Here is a 20533-nt window from a genome sequence, read left to right on the forward strand (position 1 = left end):
ACAGTGCTGCCCCACTAATAAGGAGTCGGTCTGACAGCAGCCTGACAAGCTCCTGACAGACAACAGCCCAGCTTTGTGCTGAGTTACTAGAATATTCCTGGCATCTCTTGCTCGGGGTTAACTCCTGGGACACAAAAGCAACACTGAATCAATTTAGATTTAGTAGATTTGGAGATTTCTTTCTTTCTTCAAATGTGATTTTCAGCCTGACAAACGACAGTCACTCAGCAGTATTAACGTGAAATATTTTCTCTTTATTGAATTGTCAGGGTCAGGAATTTGAGCCACATTGACAGAACAGATGAATGCTCACCTTTTCAAGCGCCCGAGGGATTATATAAGAGCTGCTTATATTACTTGCCAGAAACCCAGCAGACAATGTAGCTGTAGAATAGAACCACACAGAAATCTACATTGTATGCCAGGTTCAGGACGAAAGCAAAGGTCTCTCCGAGAGCTTTTCAAATACATGTTGCCGCTTTTCCTATGGAAAAATACGCTCCTTTAAATTTATCTCACAGAACTTTAATATTTACAACCAAGGACATTTCATATTAAGAGAATCTTGTAGAGGCACAGGGAGAGAAGGCAAAATGAGCGAGAATTTAAAGAAGAATGACAGAGGAGGAAGGAGTGAAGAAAAAAACAACAACACAAAAAAGCCTTGACAAGGGGCCCTTGTGGAGTTGTGACACAGAGAACATCCTGTCTGTGGGGTCACAGGATGGAGCCCCCCTGACATTGCAGCCAATGCGGGGACTGGAATGTGTCACTTAGCCAATAGGAAGAGGAACGAGCAAGCTTGACTGGGAAGTAGGCAGAACTGTCAGAGACCCAGTAGCCAGATGTAGCTGCTGATTGCTACACAGGATCTACACTGCCTACTGAGCAACTGACAGCAGCTAGAGAGGCGTGAACTGCGAAGGCTGGCCGGTTTGGTCGTGCCTGGGTGGGGAGACTCTGGACCCCATCTGAAGAAAGAGTGAAGAGAAACAGAAAATAGGTCCGTTATGAACACATACATATCTCAGGGACAAACAAATTATATAAAACTACAAAAGGAAAATAAGAAAGAAGGAGAAGGTGTGAGTGCAAGATGCAAATATGTAGAGGCAAAGGAAAGAGCACGGGGGGCAGCAAACTGCAGAGACGAGATCAAGCGGGAGAAAATGAGGAGCCCGAGGGAGGGGAAGGATATAGGAGATTATCTGCTGACGAACATCTCCAAGCATGGCATTATCAGTTGCAGATTCCTGTCATTCTTTCCCATTAGCCCTGAGGCATGACAGACAGAGGCCACCGCCATGCTGACCCAACGCTGAGCCCTACGCATAAAGAGAGCACTAACTCAATCTTCATAAAACTGCAACCTAGATACATGTGATTGGAGGAGAAGGATAACCTGGAAGGAGACAGCGGGGCCGATCTTTCTCCCTTTATTTCGCTCTGCATACCTGAGGCCTCATGACTATATTGATCAAACATTCTCTGACCAGCTGATGGTCACTTGACTCCACTTTCTTTTTATTAAGGGAAATGTGCTGGCTTCTCTCTCCCCCTCTCTCTGCTCTGCCCCTCTTTCCTCCTCCTTCCTCGCATTCCAGCGTTCTGTCACCGTAAATGCTCTTTCTGTCATATGTGTCTTTACATTTCCCTTGTCTTACTTTTCCTTGTTTCAGCAGCTCATTTTTTTTTCACCATGCCAACTATGTCATATCGTTTGTCTCATCTTACCGTATAAGAGAAATTTCTCTGACAGCTCCCCACCTGAACTTACCTGTGAACCTAAGGTTTAAAGTGCTAATACTGTTTGGGCTCCCTGCGGATTTGAGGTAGGGAGAAGGGGAAGTGGCCTCGGGCTCTGTTCTTTTGCTGGATGACAATAGTGGCAAAGAAGCTGAGGGAGGAGGGGACAGTGGCGAAGACAGTGTTTGATGCAGATTTCTTTTTAAAGAATGAATTTCTTACCTCTCGTGGGAATGGCTCGTGGTCATTTATCTGGGACAATCCATGCAAAATCAGCCAACCTGGAAAAAAAAGGAAAGTGATACTTCAGACTTCAGATGCTAATTTTAAGATAAAAAACAAACAAACAACAAATATAACAAAAGATTAGTTGTTTAGCATAAAATAAGGACAGGTGCGTGTTAAAGCTGTGCTAGTGCAGTGTCAACAAGTCCAGAGGCTCAGTAAGTTCACTGGGCTAAGAGGCAAAGTGATAAGGTCTATGTGTTATCGCTTCCCTTTTTTTCCACACTTTGGTGATGCTGCCACTGCCGCTAGGCAGAGAGGTCAAATGTACATAAGCCAATCAGCTTTTTCAATTTTTCCATCGAAAGCAACACATTGAGTTGGTGCGATATGGACATGCTTAGGAGGACAGAGGGTGAAGGCACACAGAGACAACAGAGGAAGTGAAACACCATCTCAGATAAGCCAGATTAACCGGGGTTTTCATCGAAGCGACACCAGCTCTCGGTTTTTAAACACATGTCTCGTGCATACTCAGATGCTACGGCGTTTGAGGAGCTAGACTGAAATAAAAACAGCTGGACAATCTGGTGCCTAATACTAGCCAGCAAATCCAGGAAAGCGAGCATGCGTCTGTAGTTCTTCCTCTAGAGAGGATTGAAATGAGCAGGAGTGAAATGAGCAGAGGAGTGCTACAAAACTGCAAGAAAAAGTGGGGAAACGCAAGCGACCCAAGCGACAAGGGTGATCTGGACTAGAGGAAGAGGGGGTGAGCGCTAGGAGGCCTGGGGATGGGTGAGGTGGTTCGAGGAGGGGCGAGGCCAGGCGTGCCATTCCATTCCTGCCTGCACTGGCTTATTCTATTCCTAGAGTGTGGTATATGGCAGTTGATGTGGCTTTCGTCTTAGCTGCCTTGAAGATGACTGGGCCCTTACCACATCCACATTCACACACAGACACACACACATGCTCGAAACACACTCACAAAGTGGCAAATGTGTTCACATATACACCATGTAGTACACACAAATGTATACACACACACACACACACACACACACACACACACACACACACACACACACATACACAAAGAGGAACTGAATCATTACCCTGCTTTAGCCTCAAAGTAGGGGGTGACCACTGTACAAGTATGTGTGTGTATTTTGTGCAAGCACGAGAGTTGCAGTTCTACAGTGAGCGACACTGGTTCACTGGTAGTGTGCATGTGCTCGTGTTGTTGCTCAAGTATGTGTGGGCATGTGTGTGTGGGTGGGTGTGTAGGATGTGTGAGCTGGGTGTGGATGCATTCCCTCCCTCGCTCTCTCTCTTGCTCTTTCTGCACGTGTGTGCGTGTGCAATACGTCCAGCACTCCATCTTTAAAGTCCCCTACTGTTCCAGCGCTGGGCTTATTATCTACAGTTGCTCTTCCAACAAAAACAAAAAAACAAAACCAGAAAAAAACCAGCCTGGAACTGTATCAGTTTATTTTTGAATACTAAGATTTGGATAGAAAAATTGATGGTAGAGAAAATTGGACTTTAGAAGCGCAAGCACATATTTTACTTTTTCTCACTGAAGGCTATCAGCTGTCAGTGCAAGAAGAGAATTTGTGGACACTGTTTTCTTGCAGGAACTTTTGCACAGACTAAAATTCAAGAGTTTAGATTAAAATTTTAAAAAAGGAAAAAAACAAACAAAAAACAGTCCACTTAATCTTTTAACATCTACCAGGTCACCTGCAAACCATTGAGCATTAAGGGTTCTAGGCTGCTTTTAGTTGCACAGCAAATGCACACGATTTCAGAAACTAGTTTTTGTTAAGTTTTTGTTTTTCGAAAGTCTCCTACATGGATTTCAGCCCTCTACTCCATCTGTTATTATTCCATCTGTGTATGCCAAAATAGGTGAAAATCCATCATTCGAACTTAAAGTGTAACTCTACCCCGAACAGACTGCTGACAACCTGGTGAGTGTGAAGAAGTTCATACTTAGCTTGTTCCCATACAGCCTCGGCAATTTCGTTGGGTTCACAAAGTGAACATTGCACCAATCACTTTGCTTTCAGTCACACAAAGAGATGCTTAGACTACAAGATGAGACGAGCCTGTAATGCAGTGCTCACCAACTGCTTGCCACCAATTAAGCAGCCGTTCCATGAGGCCTGCTGCCAATCAGATATTAGTTCCAATAGACCCCAGCCTGAGAGTCTAATTGGTTATGATGGGGGAGTGAGAGCTTCCAACCAAAGAGAGGAAGCCAGTAACTCAGATTCGGTGGCGACAGAGGTTATGGAAGCTCTGTCTTTGCTGCCACCTCTGTTCGCCATCCAAAGTCATTCCCTGTTCCAGAATATTTTCCTGCTATCCTGTATCCATGCTGCTAAAGTCACTTTCCCCGCCACCCTTTCCTTTCTCTCCCTCTCACTTTCTATCCTTACTATAAATTGTGAAGATAAAACAGGCCTTTACTTGTAAAGCTATCCCAAATGGTTCCTTTGGGTGCTGCTAGGTGGCTGTCGGTCGAGTTGCACACTGAATCCAGACCTTTAGACTGAACAGCCAAAGAACCTCTCCAGAGGGAGCCCCAGCCTCAAATATACAGCTTGTACCCCAAACCCAGGCTCAGCCCCCCGGCCTACAGAGAGGGATGTCTGCAAGCTCTTCGAGGGGGCTGGACTGATGGGAAAGACCTGGCGAGATGACCAAGGAAAGCTAACTACCTCCTCGAGCTGCTTTATGAAGGTTTGGCAAATGTGCAGGGAGCACAGAAAGAAGGGAGCCGAAAGGAAAGGAAGGCAAAAGGAAAAAAGTATAGAGAAGGAATGGAATGGATGAAAGGTCTCCCATTGTCCAAAATCAGTGTGAGGGTACTTTGCTTTGTCGGGTCACAGGGTTTAAGCAGGACCAGCGCTGAACCCTGGCAAACATAGCCATAAATCTGCTTCATTAGTGCCAACATAAGGCAAAGCAGAGGCTATAATGTAATAATGTAAGCTCTGTCTGCAAGAGGCACAACCCGGCTACTGATACCTCCACTACCTCCACCCTGAATACTAACGCACGTTTTGACAAATAGCCCAAAGAGACCGAAGGTAGATAAGTCAGTCGTGGAAAGTTTGATTTTTAGCAGATAATCAGAAAGTCTGGCTGTTGTTGTTGGGAAAATTGTTGAGCCCACTGTGTGTCTTCTTTTAATCAAGAGTTTCATTCTTACTTTAATAATCCTGCTGATACACAGGGATTTCATTCTGCTCTCTTGAGTGTTGTATGCAGCTTGTCTAATAGCAACATGACCACAGTTCCTTCTTGACGTCGTCCTACTGAAGCCACTTTGAATAATCAGCCAAGCTGAGTCATTGTGCTAACTGATTACCTTTGGAAAACAAAAGGAACACCTTAAAAACGCAGCTCTGCGGGCCTTGCCCATTGATCCTGGTTTTCCATGACGTGCATCCGTCTCTACAGCCTCTTTCTTGCACGCGCACGCACGCACGCACACACACTCACATTGCGACTTATTGGAATTCAGTGAGGCCCAGGTAGGGGAAGCTTTGCCCATATATGTGCAAAGGAGGAAACAGGCCAGGTGTGTGTGGTTAGTACACGTTGGAACGTTCTTGAACACACACACACACACACACACACACACACAAAAGAAATGCACACAAGACGTATGCAAACACACAAAATCTCTAACGGGCTTTTTCTGTTGTGCATGCACACACGGTGCTTTGAGCCCTACGACATCTAAGTTATCTAGCTAAGCTCTTAACGCTACAATCTGCCTGTGAATGACAGACTTGTGTAATTGAGCTGTTGATGTATAAACAAAGACGAGTCATGCGAAAAGGAAAGTAGGGAAAAGAAAAAGGAGAAATGAGTCAAGTCATAGTTAAGATTGCTCTTGCGCCGCTTAACCCAGTTTCAGTTACATAACTCCTGTCAGTGTTGGAATAACTATGGTATGTCACAACGCCTCACTTCCCGACACCAGCCGCTATGAATGCAGTTCAAAGTAAAGCCTGCCACAGGTGACTTAAGTCCTAAGTTCCTCCAGCCATCTGCCACCTGTCATTATGCGGTCCACGTTTGCCCCCCCTCCACTCAACGTCACAAGCACATTGTTCATGACATTAAGTGTAGCCGTTATATCCTTTTGTTGTCAAGTTAAGTGTGGTGGAATAAACAGAAAAGCTGCTTTTATCACTACCCTGTAGATATGTGACCATTCCACAGCAGTTTGTCAGGATGACACCTTTCTAATTAACTTAACCTGCTTGCTTGAGGTCCTTTTCAGTACATTAAAAACAAAATTCTTACATTTAAAACTCGCAAAGAATAAATATTTGGTATTAAAAAAATTCCCGCATGTTTATCTTTGACCATAAACCTTTATTCATATATCTTTTATTTCCACTAGTTAATAACCAAATAAAAGTAATATAAAAATAAACTGGTCTTACTCATTTTTATTGGTATTAACTCTGCATCTCTACATTATGTTATATGTAGTTATGTCCTTGACCTAAAAAAGTAACACATGTCAATATATTCATTTTTTATGGGTTAAATCTGCTCAGCCAGTCATGGCCTTTTAAAAAGATTTAAATCTATTTAGAAATTGAAAGTTTAACCATTCTGTTGAATAGTTCAGTTTAGTTAGATTGACTGAGCTTTATAATGCTGCATCACTGCCAAGGTTGAAATTAGGTTTAGTGAAAGGTTTGTAGATGACTCGCTGACACCTTGCTGTTTTTTCAAACCACTTTTATTTGGTTGTTAAATGGTTGTAATCTAATAGCCCCTAAAATGTCTACTCATGCCAGTAATACAGTGCAGCAAATAAGTGTATGATGCAGATGTAGATTTCTCACCTTTTTTGGAACCAAATCTCAATGTTGCTTTGACATCTGGAAAATTATCTTAATCAACGTCTAGGAAACTGCTACAACATGCCCTGGATTTGTATACGTGACAAAAAAAAATGTGCTCTCCTTTTCTTATTATCCAAAAACCAAGTCATTTACGTTTGCCTATAGAAGCTGCAGAAAGGTGGTGGCTTGAGATGGTTAGCTGCTTATTGCCAAGTAGCACAGAGCAGGGTTCACCATGTAGGCAGGGTGATAAGACAAAAGGGCAGATTCCATGCTAATCTGCACTTGGGAATTTAATCTTCCTCATCAAGATACCTGCGATGCATCTCGCCGCCAATCTCTTTTCTATCGTGCACTCATGCCGGAAACGCTGCCCCAATAAGTGCCGACAGATCCTCGCGCACCAACGTGACAATTCCTTATCACCACTCCTCACTCTTTCTCTCCGTCTCGCTATCACGCCTCCTGATAAACCATAAACTAAAGTGGGGACGGAGGAGTGTAGGAACTGCAGTAAGCTCAAGGAGTGGCCATTATTGTGTCGCAGTAAAACAAAGGGTGTGCATGTCCGTCTGTAGGGTTGGCTTCTTGCAGGCACCGGCATGGTAACGTGGTTATGGTCCACACACATACAGACACACACACACACACACACACACACACACAGAGGTCACCCTGATAAATTATTTTCCTGTTTGTTTCCTGAGAACGGCCTCTTATTATCTCATCATCTTGATGAGATTGACAGATCGATAGCATGACTTCCTTTTTTGTTGAAATTCTTTAAGCGGAAATCTAAAAGTGTAGACGGCCACAAAATAAACCCCCCGAAAGTGAGTCATGAGGGAGCATTATTACGTGTTAATGCTGGAAACTTTCCCTCTTATTACATGACAAGTAAGAGTAATGATAGCTGGAAGGAGCATTATGTTAGTCAGAGAGAGTGGGAGACAATTTGAAGAACAACAGCTGGGCAGAGAGCCACAACTCTTAAAAAAAAAAAGAAGATGAAGAAAAGAAAAAAAAAAAGCCCACTGCTTCAAGACACACACCCCTCTGTTCAGATTGTGACTAAGCCCGCTTAGGCAAACACATGTCACCCACAACCACTAGCACTGATTCACACGACTCCTTAAAACACTCTCTCTGTGTCTCACACAGATCAATACATATACACACATGCGGCGGCGGCAGCGCTTTAAGAGGTGGTAACCAGGAGGGACAGCGGCGACAGCGTAGGGGAGAATGACTCCAGGGTGCCGGCTCTGCAGTCATCAGACGTCACTCCTTTGTAGCCAATCATGTCAGCTGCCTGCCATGTCCATTCATAAAGAAGCCACATGCTCGCTGTCCATGCTGTATGATATTTTATCCACACCCCACCTCCCGCTCCACCACCAACGCCACCGCTTCCACCTCCACCCCACCCCAGACGCTCACTTCATTCATGCCTTCTGCTGCAGAGCAAAAGGACTGTGCTATCTGTGTCAGTTGAAGGGGGGGGGGCACACACACACAGCGTGACTGAAACAGAGAGGAAGTGGTGCTTCTGTATTTAAAAATGGCCTATTGACCACAAAGACCTATTTTAATCACAAGACTTCATATCAGCGTTGCCTTCAACAGACTATGTCTGGTATATTACCGCAGCACTGATGATAGCACATACATTGTGCTTCCCATCTAATCATGGCTGCGCGACTGTAAGTCAGCCTCAGAGCAGAGTCAAACAAATCGGCTGTGTGACAGTGAATCAGCTCCTCTGTAACGCGATCGCAGCGCTGGGGACGCTTACGCCGCTGCTAGTGACCATTCAAACTCGGAGCAATTCGAGACAAGCTGAAGGTGACCCATCACCACCTTCAAAACAAAGCAAAATTGAACAGAAAGAAAAATCAGAGCACAACTTCACTACTTCAGGCTGTGTGAGAGTTTGCCGACAGCCTACAGACTGCTTTTCCTCTCCGCCTATTAAGGATCTGGGAGCAGTTTCTCAACCTTAACTTGTAACATATGATATCCATCAACAGCAGCAGCAGCAGCAGCTCCTCTACTTTCTGGGAATCTTTTCCCTTTCTTTTCTTTTTTCTTTCTTTTTTCACTTACCCGTCTGGGTGAGAGTAGTGTTTCCTCCCAGCGCTGAGTTTGGAATGAGGGAACCCCCCCACATACGCACACCCCCTTCCCTCAACCTCCACTCGAATTTCTTCTTCTCTGGTGTCTTTTCTTTAAGTTTTTCCCAGTGTTTCTGGGCGTCCTCTTGCTCTGTCTCTGCTTCAAAGAGGGATTCCGGGTTCCCTTTCACTTTGACTTTGCTTGGTCCAACAGAGAGTGAAAGAGAGAGAGAGAGAGGGAGGGAGAGACGATGTTGGGTAACGGTGTCTCACCCACGTCACTGCCCAGGACCGTGAGGGCAAGTCACATAAAGCTCGCCATAGCTCAGCTTCTGAGAGATTTCATCCTTACATGTCTCCTCATCTGTTTCCCTGTCTTTTTAGCCTCCTCCCGTTGCATTCTTCTGAGTGTAATCAGTAACAGGCTTAAAGTGACAGCAGCAGCACTGAAAAACCGGCTCTCTCACTCACACACAGAAGCACACACTTTCACGTACGCACAAAAAGACACACACACACACACACACACACACACAGACAGTTTGTGAGGCTCCCTCTGGGCTAAAGGTGCTTTCCCAGAGCTCTGGAGACACTACAGCCGTTAAACTCCCTCTAAGCCCCGCCAAAGTTGCACTATCACATGTTTCACAGCAGTCTATCTCTCTCTCTCTCTCTCTCTCTCTCTCTCACCTCCTTCCTTTTCTCTTACCCTTCACCCTCCCCTTCTCTCCCTCAACCCCTTGACTGACACTGTCGGACATACTCGCTCACACACACTCACAGGACTGCTGCTTGTCCCTCTCTTATACATAGCCTTTAGAGGGGGCTGAGCCTAAAGCAGTGTCCTGTTACAGCTCTCAATTGAGGTTAGGGAGAGGACATCCATTCAGAAAAAAGAGAGGAGGGAAGAAGGAGGGGGAGAGGGAGGAGGAAAAAAACTTAAGGGTAGCCTCTCTGTCTCTCTCTCTCTGTGTATGTGTGTGTGTGGTGGGGTCTTCAAAAGCAGGAAACTCCCCCGCTAGAGAGTTGAGACTTCTATAAAAAAAAAAGAAAAAGAAAAAAAAGGACTGCTTCTCATATAGTGCTTTGTTACTCGAGCACTTTATACTACATGTATCAGTCACTCATTCATACAAGCGCTTTTTAAAATGCCAAAGTGCTCTCTATCTAACTTTCACACTGGAAGCCATTCAGGTGATTGAACCTCCCGCTCTACCTCCTGAGCCATAGCCACCCTGAACTGAATATGAAATAAGGCAACACACACAAAAACAACAGCTACAGTCTTTGTGACTTCCAGCCTACATTCTCCACCCATAAGGACATACACCCACATAAACAAATGCTATATATGTGCATCGTATCTCGACAGATTTCATGCGCCACATTTGAAGATGGAACTAACAGATGGGCTGCTGATTGAGACCACAAAGAGAAAGTACCAGAGTTTACAGAACCGGACGGACTCATAAACAAGCGAGTAACCACATGATGGCCACAGCTACTAAGAAGAAAGTACCCAAGTTCACAGGTTAAAAAAAAGAAGAAAAAGAAAACAGGGGGCAGGAATGGATGATAACAGTTCCTGGGGAGACTGTGATATATTAAATTTACAGGAGTCTTTGGCACCTTTTGTCCCCCTGATCTGAAACTTTTGACCCGAAGCTGCCCTCGACCTCAGTCAACCCCCCTTGGTTTCTACCTCCCTCCTTGGAGCTCGCTTTCTCACCTACATCCTGCTATTTTACCCCAACTTCTGCCAACCACACCTATGAACCATCGCCACCCTGCCCCACCCTCAGCTTCCATCCTCCTCCTCCCTGCTCGTGTGTATGGGGTAAGAGTGGGTTGAATGGGAGTCTCGAACTGAAGGAATCACATAGTTGGTTTGTTACTCACACAGGAGGCCATGTGACTCACCAAAGGCCATGCTGCACCCATGCTACGCTCCCGTTACACATATTGTGGTACGGAAACACGCACACACGTTTTAGTGGAGCCGGATAAATGCCTTTGTCAGACCTCATTCATAACTATTTAAATAACCTCTGTGAGTCACATAACAAGTAGGGTTAAGTAATATTTGACCTATATACACACATTTCGGCATTAAAGCCCTTAAGTGCAATCTCAGGGGAACTTGCAACCTATTGTTTTTTTGTATGTACAAGAATGCCACTGATTACCTGACCTGACTGTCCTGAGGAGGTAAAGCTCTATCACGTTATAAAAGAAGCGCAGGAAAGTTTCTCACCTCAGTGATGATGTGAGTGGGATCCCAGCTTCCTGTGAGCTGTGACAGCATCAGTTGGCTCTCCTGTTTGGGACACAGTTTAACCTAGTATGAGGGATTGTTTGTGTATGTCTTGTTGTTTCGGTGTGTTCTCTTGTATACACGTGTACACTGTATAATTTCATGCTACCTGCCCAGGGACTGTTGACGCAAGTCAGCATTAGTGCTTAAAAGATTTGGTTGTATATTTTTTTTAGAACAATGTCCATTAAAACACAGAGATTCAGTCAAATAAAAAGGGAGTTTTAAAGGGCTTATAAATAAAGCTTTCATGAGAAATATTATATAAGATTTTTTGTTTTTAGCCTAAATTTATATTTCTAGTGTTTACAAACTACATTTCCATCCAGTGTCTTTGGACCTCAGGAGCTAACATCAAAGACATCGTCGCATATAGCTTTGCTTGTCGCGCGGAGAGAGTGAGTGGGTGAAGGCTGAATAACAGCTCTCTCCGTGTGTGAATGGGTATCTGTATGCACTTTGCTGTGTTCAACGGGTGCCGCTGAGCCTCGGCATCAGGCTGTGCTCAAGCCAGGGATGACTCAGGGTGAGAGCGGCTAAATGACTCCAGACCTGCCGACAAACTGCGGCATGAATGTGCGCGGGTCGAGTCACCGGGGGGATTTAAATGGGAGCTCTGTGCGCTTGCCTGGTTTGTTTTTGTTTCGTTCTGTTTGAAATAGCTTTGTTAATTTTCTCTCGTGTATTCCTGTGTGGAGCTATTTCGGGTCGACCATTTGATACGGTGTGCACTGTTACCTGCCAAAAGCAGCGATCTGACAGATTATTCCTGATCTTGTTATTCAGATGCTCTGCAAGCCAGCGATTATGAGTCACTGAGAGGGAAATGATTTCTTTTTTTCTTTCTTTTTTCCCTAACAAGTGGGTAATTTATAGTTAAAATGAAAAGAGTACAACGGTCTGGCTTTAGCAAATGATGAATCTGCAATTATTGATCCTAAAAAAAATTTATAATAACACAAAACCAAAAAGGAGTCAGATAAACATGAGACTGAACATATTTTCTTCTAAATGATCTTATCAGAAAATATGAAGAAAACTGTTCTGTTTTGCAGTTAATTCACGTGTGAAAGGCAGCAAATTAATTAGCGTGTGTGCTGATGAAATTCACATGATGTGAGTCTCAGTTTGACATTAAAGGGTTTCTGCTAAAGAGCAAAGTTTCTCAGTAACTAAGAGGTTTGCCATTTTAGAATGTGACTCAGTCTATTGTGGGCACAAAGTGAGCACCGCCTGCTCGCTTTCTTTGGGTGGATACAAGGGCGGAGATGTGTTTCAACACACATGCACAGCACAGGCGGAGGCCTTTCCTTCATGTAGTCACAGACACACACGTACCCCCCCTCCACACACACACACACACACACACACACACACAAACACACACAATGGAGATTGCAGTGGAAAGGAAACTGGGGATTCCTAAGATTCCTGTGGACAAAAAAGGTGTGAACTCAGGCGGCCGAGCAGCCTGGGAATTCTGCTGGGTTGACTTGAGAAGTTAAATGGCTGACCAGAGTTAGTGGTGACACACAGACAGACAGAGATAAAGAAGAGCTGGAGAGATAAAGTGAAGGAATTCAAACAGCAGGAGAGAGACGAGAATGTGGAGAGAATGCAAGAGAAAATATTGAAATGGTAAAATGGGTCAGCGGGGCTGTGTCTTTACAAGTAACTATACCAGTGCTTAATGATTTACATGAAAAACTAACGCTGTTCTTCTGCAGTCTGATGTGAAACAGAGTAGTCAGAGAATAATGGCACAAGCAACATACAGAATTTTGCCTATTTCAAGAAAATCAAACTGTGTGTGTTTGTGTTTTCAATGGTTTCAAATACTTTCTTATCCACCTTGTCTTAGCTGCAGTGGCGTTTTATTCATCCTACCCAAGTAAACAGGGTCAGAGAGATAGCAGTGATAGAGGTTGGGTGGGGGAGACACAAAGACCAGCAGTGAGAAGACCTACAGTAAGTTTCCACGGTGCTGCTCAGAGTAGTTTTAAGACATGACAGTTCAAAAAAAAGTTCACTTGTGGAGGATTTTCTTTCAGCTGGGTTGAAGTGAATAAACAGATTGGCTGTCCATAACAACAACAACAAAAAAAGAAAACGCTTAAAAAGAAAAAGTGAGCAGCAAATAAAAGCAAAAAAACCCAAAACAGCTAGAAACTGTGTTTCAGAGAAGTAGGGAAAAGGTCAGCAAGACAAATAGAACGTGCTAGATATTTCCACAGACGTGTCAGAACATCTAGAGAATGTCTCCAATGCCCCAAATTCTTGTGAGCACTGAAAGTTCTTTCTCAAGTGACATTCCACATAGCCAGAGAAAGTTTGAATTATAAAAGCACAAACTGTCTCTCTCTCTCTCTCTCTCTCTCTCACACACACATGCACACGCTCACACAATATGTCACAGATGCACCTGTCTGTGCCAAGGCAGAAACTCCCAGCCATTGATAGACAAGAACAGACGTAACAGTGACGTCATCTCATTCACTAACCCGGCACACAAAGACACACCTCTGAAGAAACGCACGCTTGCAACCAACCAAGGACAGGAGATGGAAATATGGCAATCAGACTCCCTCCCCCACCAGCCTAGTGTAGTGTGTGTGTGTTCTGCACTGACTATATTAGGCCCGTCAGTTTCTAGCATGGGGAGACGGTGAACACGCAGATACAACTGTGATGTCACAGTCACGCTGGAGAGGCATGACTCTACATCTTATCTCTCATCACGGTGCTTGTTCTGCATTGCTCTCCACTGCCCTGCAGTGACGCGCGTGTCTGTTTGTGTATGTGTGCGCGCGTGTGTGTGTGTGTGTGTGCGCTCGCACTTATTACCCTGTGATAACCCTGGGCGTTAGTGACATGCAGGGATATCACAGCAGCTCTAGTGTTACACAAGCACCTCTGAGCTCAGGTGAAACACGCGGAGCAAACATTTTGACAATACTTGAAGTTTCCATTACTAGTGCAAGTCTCTGTAATTGCATCATACACGCATGCTTCTATTGTGACACGATGCATAACTATTAGGTTGAGCTATATAAAGTAATAGCTGCCATAACGATAGTGTTAGTAACATAGTATTAAAAAATAATTTTTGCTTATTTTTTTTTAACTTTAGGTGATACTTTTTAAACATTTTATTTCCAAAGTAAATTCAGTTTTGAGCTCGTTGTATTATCCTTTCATGTTTTACATTTGTTCAGCCTGACCCCCCCCCCACAGAAAAAAAGTCTATTTACATTATGTTTATTTACATGCACTGCTCACATAAATGTACTCCATTAATAGTTCAGTGCTAATTTTTGACAGCTAAGACAACTTGAAAAAGAAAACACAGCAATGTTAAGTTTTATTAAGTCAAAGATACTCATTTTAAGCTCCACAGTCCAAAGCACGCCCACCAGAGATGGTTCCACCTCTGTTTAATATTCTACACACTCTTTCAAATACAACATTTGGAAGTACATGGAGCTAAAATCTAGTTGTGCCTATTGCACAGAATTAAATAATATTTACCTGTGTTATAGGCTTGTTCCTATTCTTGTATAAATTATTGTGGTTAATAGGTCAGTTCATATGAAAACAAACAATCGTGCCCTCTGATGAATGAAGGCTGAGTATTTCTGCTTTGATTAAATGCAGTAATAACAGTTGCACTGGCTGCAGTTTTCATGCTCTTGTAGTAAAATGCATAACGTGCCTGTGACAGCATGATCTGATTAGTGCAGAAATGCATTACTTACATATGCATGAATGTATGCCCGCCAGCATTGTGGTCCCTTTAACAGAACTCACTAATGCATAGCACTGACTCCCTCACTTACACTGCAAGACTTCCTCTCTCTATTCCACAACCGCACAGCGTGGGTTATACGAAGGCTGGGACGGTGCTGCAGGCTGGCCCACTCCCAGGATATAAGAGCAGTGAGCTCTGCCAAGGCGGTGAGGGGTCACACTGTGGAGAATGTGCGCATGTGTGCGTGTCACAGGATGGCTATGTCACACATGAGCTCCCTCGCTTGGCGGGTGGCTGTCTGAGCAGTGACACCAACAGCGGACGCCCACATCTTGATGCTACAGTGCAGATAAAGCTCTTGTGTAACATTCCACCCCCCACTCCCACTGCTCCTACCAGCGTTTCCTGCTCTCACTTCCGTGTCCTTCCCTCCCATTCCTCGCCTGCCTTCCTTTTTCGCCCGTCCACATCCCTCCAGCACTTCCCACCGCCTCATCGACTGCTGCTCCACACCCCTGGGCTGGTCCCATAGCTGGCCCACTTACTGGTTCTACACCCCAGACTGGTGGACTCCCTCTTGGCTTCCTGGAGAACCACCTTCTATTATCAGAACAACCGGCCCAGCCCAGTCCTCACCGCTGCTGAGTTCACTGGGACATTGTGGCCCTGAGAGTGGTGTCATGAAATCTCCTAAAATGGAACTACAACAATTTCAGGTGTGTTTTCTGATTAAGGTGGAGAAGGAGAGTTAATTTGATTTTAATCTTATCAATTACTGATGTCAAGTATGTATGTCAGTATGTGAAGCTAGCAATGACACTTGCTTCAGCCTTTCTTAATAAACATAATATTGAGATGCAAGTTTCACATTTAGAAAGACAGTTTACAGAATAGTAGGATGACAAACCTATTTCTTTTTATTCATTTCAGTTTTGTTTTTATAGCAAAACAACCGTCATCTCAAGGTGTTTCACACTGTACCGTAAAGACTCTACAATATTTATTGGAGAGAACTCCCCTGTGTGCAAGCATTTGGTAACAGTGGGGCAGAAGAACTGCCTTTTGACAGGATGAGACGCAGCTAGGCTGAGGGGCACTCAGCCATCTGCTGTGACTGGGTTTTGGGGTCAAGGGAAAAAGATGACAGAAAATGAAAAATTCAGAGACAACTAACAAGTCCCCTTAAAGGTGAGTCATTAGTTCATTGACAAAAAAGCATGATTTTGAAACTTTAAAAAAAAAATTATGTATCTGATGAAGCATGAATACCAAACACTACTCTACATCTAGAAACATTTCCCACCCTACACAAGAATTTGTTCCATCAGATACAATATTTATTCTCATTCTTAGAGCTATTGAGGATGACTGCAGTTTTCAGCTACCTGTATTAGGCTACTTAACCCCTAAAAAAGCACGAAGAATCTCCTCTAAGCTATTTTTTTTAACCACAGTATTTACAGGCTAATCATGCTCCTGTAAACGTGAAGAAGATTTACACATCAAATCTCGCATTTTCCTTTAAACAGCACCTCTACTTGCAGGATGAACGGAGAGCATTCATGAATGATTCTGCAGTGAGTAAATAACTTGTGATCTGCAATGCAGGCTACACTCCTGTGAGCTCCACACTAGAAAGTTTATTAACCTGGCAAAAAGCACCCTGTTGCTTCTGACTAATGGACTATGCATATGCATAGTGTGGAACGGGAGTGTGTCATTCACAGAAGATTAAATGGACATGCAGCATGGAGCTCTGTTTTCTCAGCAGACAGAGTGAGAAAGAGCAAGTGGTTCCAGCAGATGGGGCTGGGCCTGATACCGCCATCTGTCTCAGAAGTGCAAGAAAATGCATAAGCAGGCTGAGACTGTGGTATTCAGAGCTGTTCTGTGGAAATACACGAAGGTCTAAAAGGTCTAAAAATACAGGAGTGGTCTGCAGAGCCACTCTTTGATCTAAGTTTAACATTCGAAATTCACATCAGTAAAATAAAGAACCAACAAAGATGTATGCAACATCTTTGTGTCCCCTGCCTTCTCCTGTAGCTCCTGACCATGTTTTGAGGAGCCGTCAGCCCCACTGAAATTGTAATTTACTCCATCTTCTCAATACCTTCAGAGACTTCTCCCACCACTGCCTTCTGTCCTATGTGTAATCCCAGCAGTTACTTCTCCCGGGACTTGTAGACTCCTCGTAATAAACTTAACAGTTTCTTCAAAACGCTGGCAGGGAGAGGACTCTCGCCCGTGTGTTTCTTCCCTCAGCGCTCTCTTGTCTAGGGGCTCAGCAGCAGGCTGACTCACAACCCCAGCCCACTCTTACCTCCCACTCTTCCCTCCCACTCAGCCCCTGCCGTACCCCAGCGTGGGAGGCTGTGCAGCCCAGGACCAGAGCCTCCGGCTGGGCACACACGCGCACAAACACACACACACACACATAGCCACCATGGGCCCACGGCTCTGGAGCTTTGGCTTTCATTCCCCATCACCCACACAGAAACAAAAACATGCACACAAAACCCACATGCAGTACCTACAGTGATTTTTCGATCACTTCTTTAATGATGTCATGTGCCTCACATCTGAAGAAAGCAAAGGCAGGGGAAACACGTGGGAGTGTGTGGGCAGTGCATGCTGCATGTGTGTGTTTGAATCTTTTGCCAGTTTTATATCAAATACACTACATTAAAAAAAATGTTGACATCTACTGTTGACTACTGTAAGTAAAGAGCTTTTAACACAGCTGAGCTCAGTAGGTTGTAGTTATTTATAAATTGCAGCTACAGGGGAGGATTTGGATTGTGAGAGTGATGAGGTCTCCTTAGATATAGTAGATGGATTGGGAAAGGTAAGATTTCAAGAGAAAAGACTGATGCAACATTTTGATCTAAAGCTCGCAACGATGCGAGGTGCATTAACAAAAACTTCAAATGGAACCCGGTTTGCCTGGTCTCAGGTTCAACTTTTCCATTTGAGAAATGAATTCAAGCTATTTCTGCATCAGTGAAAAATCACAGAAAATGTGTGATTCTTACCAGCAGGACAGGAGCCATGGATTGCAGGTCTTTGCCGCCTTTTCACAGATGTGCATCGTGAAGAGCTCGAGCTGTGAAAAACGGGTGGCAGAGTAGCATGTCACTCACATCATACGGAGCCTTTTCAAATATTCTTATCACTGACACCTTTATCAAACAGAAAATTTTTGAGGAAGGAAAAAAAAGAAGATATTTGCAAGAAATTGATAGACTCGCACAATGTCACACATCGTAGGATGCTTGTACTGTGAATAATATTCAGAAAGGGCCAGATTGCTCATTAGAATATCTCACATTTGTGTGTGGGCGAGCTTTTAGCAGTCCATCTCCCTCTAGTCCCCAGCACTGTTCCAGAAACACTGATTTGTGTCCAATACCAACCGGGATCCTAACCTCAGTCTGTCCATTAAAAAAGTAAATCGATGCACCAACTTCTGTCAAAGTTTCAAGTACAGTACATGGCATATGCTGTCAGCTTTCAGATTATACACTCCGACTGTGTATAATCAGATAAAGCTCAGTCTCCTCCTATACTGTCACTAATGCTTATTTTCCCTTAAGGGTGAAGTCACATTTGTGGCATGTTATGTTTGATATGAACAGGGTTGCAGAGGCAGTCTATGCACTTTGGTTCTCTGCTTTCTGTACTGACTAAACAACAGATAGAGCTGATGGAGGATCAGGAGGCAGGGACAACCTGTTGCGCATGACTGCGCTCCTCATGGCAAAATGAAAATCACTTAGACTACTGCAAAGCTCCCACTTAGTCCTAAATCTGATGGACTCCGAGTAGACTGAGGAGCAAGTTTTGATCAAAAGTATTTTTTTTTTTTTTTTTAAAAAAGCTTCTAATTCTGCAAACTCCTCTGAAATTCTGTTTAACGTGCTTATTATCAAGTCTGGAAAAAAAAAAAACGACACTAAACGTGCAAAACAATATTAAGCTTTTAAAGAAAATACAAAATTTGGAATTGACATTAACGGCCAGAGTTAATACATTAATAACCACAGAGATCCAAGTGCACGTGTCACAAGTGCCCCCTGTTGGATACAGCAACACTCTTTCTAAAACTAACGGAGCATGGTTTCAATTATAGTCCTCTAAAGAAAGAACAAAAAAATCAAAGAGAAAAATGTGAATAATTCGAACAGACAATCTAATTCACTTTAAAAAACTCAAGTCCCTTCACGCCCGATTACTGTGATATTCGCATTAACAAACACATCAAACACACCATTCAGAGATTTCTTAGAAAGCCAGTGCACTCACAATAGACCGCTCACTCTCTCTCCTCACGCCACATGCATTCTCTCTCTCTCTCTCTCTCTCTCTCTGCGCCCCTCGTCTATCCCGAAGTCACGGGTCTCCCCCGGGGTAAACGCATTCCAAAACACAAGAATTTCCTCTAGCCCTCCCCTCCTCTTTTCTTTTCTTTCTCCCTCTCTCACACGCGCGCGCACAAACACGTAAACGCGGGCGTGAAGTAATAGCGCTCGCACAAGGGGCCTTGCCAGAGAAGACCACACACTGTTGCAATGCCATGTTCAAGTCTCGCCATATGTAAACAGTGCCAGCCCTAATAGAACTTCTACACCACACTGACAAAGTCAAAGCACACATTTTTTAAATATTTAAGTCTATGAATAAAATAGCCCTCTTCATTTTCTTAATCACAACAGTTTTTTGGCACTGATAATACTACTACTACTACTACTAATAATAATAATAACAACAACAATAATAATGATAACTGAAATTGTAAATTCTTATCATCATCAAACTGCGGTACCTGTGTGTATTCTTCTGTGTTGCAGATCAGCTGAAGCTAAAAAAGAAGAAGAAAAAATGAGCCCAGTTTGCAGACACCTTCCTCGAGCGCAGCGCTCCGGGATCTATCCGTTGCGCGTACGAGAGCACGCGAGAGGCAGAAGCTGAAACAACACATCACCGAGGGCTGAGCGCAAGAAAAAGAAAGAAAAGAAAGAAAAAGTGTTGGTGGAACAAGCGGAGACAACCGCAGATATATGCGGGAGGAAAGGAGGAGGATCGATTTATCACGTCTCTCGCATTTTGTGCCGTGGTAATACACCGCTCTATTACTCATCTGACGTGAGAATCCCTTCTCTCTCTCTCTTTCTCTCTCTGTTTTATCTGTGTGCCTGCCCGCCTGCCTGCGGGCCTTTACAGCGGATCGCTCGGAAATGCCACTGACTGGTTCTTGTTGCCTCGAACTGGAGGCTGGCTACCCCCCGAAAAAAAAAGAAAACAACAACAATCAGTCACATCAGTCGGCCGCAGCTCGGTCCCCTGCTCGACCTCAGCCCGCGAGAAATCCCCCCCTCCTCCCGTCGCCCTCCCCTTGAGCTCCGGGGACTGTCCCCTGCTCGACCGCGGAGACTAATATCAGGATAGTGATGCCACTGTCAGTGACACACCTAAGAGAGAGAAAAACACCTGCACACAGAGAACAGAA

General features: G+C 44.2%; 2 long non-coding RNA genes across 5 annotated transcripts in view; one reads left to right on the plus strand and one right to left on the minus strand.

Moving 5' to 3' along the window:
• Positions 1-20533, minus strand: part of LOC102076187 (uncharacterized) — a 56959-nt gene that overhangs the window by 32033 nt on the left and 4393 nt on the right. For 2 of the 3 annotated variants that reach the window (XR_003216652.1, XR_003216653.1), the window contains one exon: positions 18060-18130. This is a non-coding gene — a long non-coding RNA (uncharacterized LOC102076187). Of the gene's footprint in view, positions 1-18059; positions 18131-19849; positions 19886-20533 lie in introns of all 3 variants that reach the window. The other variant, XR_003216654.1, reaches the window with a different exon arrangement.
• On the plus strand, positions 2047-20001 carry LOC102076132 (uncharacterized). Of its 2 annotated transcripts, none has more exons than XR_003216675.1 (3): positions 2047-15740; positions 15955-16212; positions 19875-20001. It is a non-coding gene; the product is annotated as an uncharacterized LOC102076132 (long non-coding RNA). The 2 variants fall into 2 exon arrangements; XR_269905.4 differs by having other exon boundaries at positions 15969-16212.

Source organism: Oreochromis niloticus, linkage group LG16 (assembly GCF_001858045.2).
Source record: "Oreochromis niloticus isolate F11D_XX linkage group LG16, O_niloticus_UMD_NMBU, whole genome shotgun sequence".
NCBI classification, from domain to species: Eukaryota; Metazoa; Chordata; class Actinopteri; order Cichliformes; family Cichlidae; genus Oreochromis; species Oreochromis niloticus.